The 1,127-nt window shown below is 42.0% G+C and overlaps 1 non-coding gene across 1 annotated transcript; it reads right to left on the bottom strand.

Moving 5' to 3' along the window:
• Positions 1-419: 419 nt before the first annotated feature.
• LOC138997499 (U6 spliceosomal RNA) lies at positions 420-526 on the bottom strand. Its single transcript, XR_011468962.1, has one exon. It is a non-coding gene; the product is annotated as a U6 spliceosomal RNA (small nuclear RNA).
• Positions 527-1,127: the final 601 nt, after the last annotated feature.

The following is a 1,127-nucleotide window of genomic DNA, read 5'->3' as shown; positions in this document are numbered from 1 at the left end:
ATATATATATATATATATATATATATATATATATATATATATATATATATATTCTTTTCCTTAATCTCTTCACCTTCTTTCCTCCAGTCCCCCATAATCCCACCTCCCCTCTGAGAGCTGTCAGTCTGTTCCATGTATTGATGTATCTGTTTCTATTTTGTCATCAGTTTATTTTGTTCATTAGATTACACATATATTGTGATCATATGGCATCTGTCTTTTTCTGGCTGGCATATTTCATTTAGCATAATAATCTTCAGGCCCATCCATACTGTCACAAAAGGTAAGATTTCCTTTTTTATAGCCGTATAGTGTTCCATTGTGGTATTGAACCCCAGCTTTTTTATCCACTCATCTGACTGATGGACACTTGAGCTGTTTCTAGATCTCAGCTACTGTATATAATGCTGCAGTGGACAAAAAGTGTGGAACGCTTAACGAATTTGCATGTCATCCTTGCACAGGGGCCATGCTCATTTTCTCTGCGCTGTTCCAACCTTAGTGTATGTGCTGCTGAAGCAAGCACGACACATGAGTTTTTAAAAAGCACCAAAACTTCTCTCTCCACCCCCTCCTGGGTTTTTTTTAATGTCCCCAAAGGGCTGAGATTAGGAATCCTCCCACAGCTCATCTCTTCCTAGAACTTTCATGGCACTGCTTCTGATTAAACTCACAGATTAGACCCAGTGGCATAAGGCACAGCTTCTCCCCTTGGAAAAGGAACAAATAAGAATGAAGTGCTAGGTTGCAATACTAATTATACATTCTGTTGAAGTGTCAGCCATCTGTTGCAATTGTTTAAAAGGCAGACATAAGTCAGCTGTTGGGGTGCGATGCTTACCGCTGTGCACACACAGTTCGTTGGTGACGCCAGTGGAGAGTTGGTGTTGCCAGTGGAGAGTTGGTGTTCTAGCACATGCCTAGAGGCAGCAGTGGGATTTCTCTTGATGTCTTGAGAAGCCCACCTTTCCGGGAGAGGGCAAGGGGTAGCCCCAGGTAGCTGATGATGAAGTCCTCGTCACATTTCAGGCCTGGCAAGGATTCTTAAAGGACCAACACTCTCAGTTTTCAGAAGGGATAACTGAGATACAGGGAGGAAAAGGCATTGCCTATTCTGCACTTATAAT

This window comes from Myotis yumanensis, unplaced genomic scaffold (genome assembly GCF_028538775.1).
Source record: "Myotis yumanensis isolate MYYU_CA2020_CCGP unplaced genomic scaffold, mMyoYum1.0.hap1 SCAF_18, whole genome shotgun sequence".
Classification (NCBI taxonomy): Eukaryota; Metazoa; Chordata; class Mammalia; order Chiroptera; family Vespertilionidae; genus Myotis; species Myotis yumanensis.
This window is presented reverse-complemented; position numbering and strand designations above follow the sequence as displayed.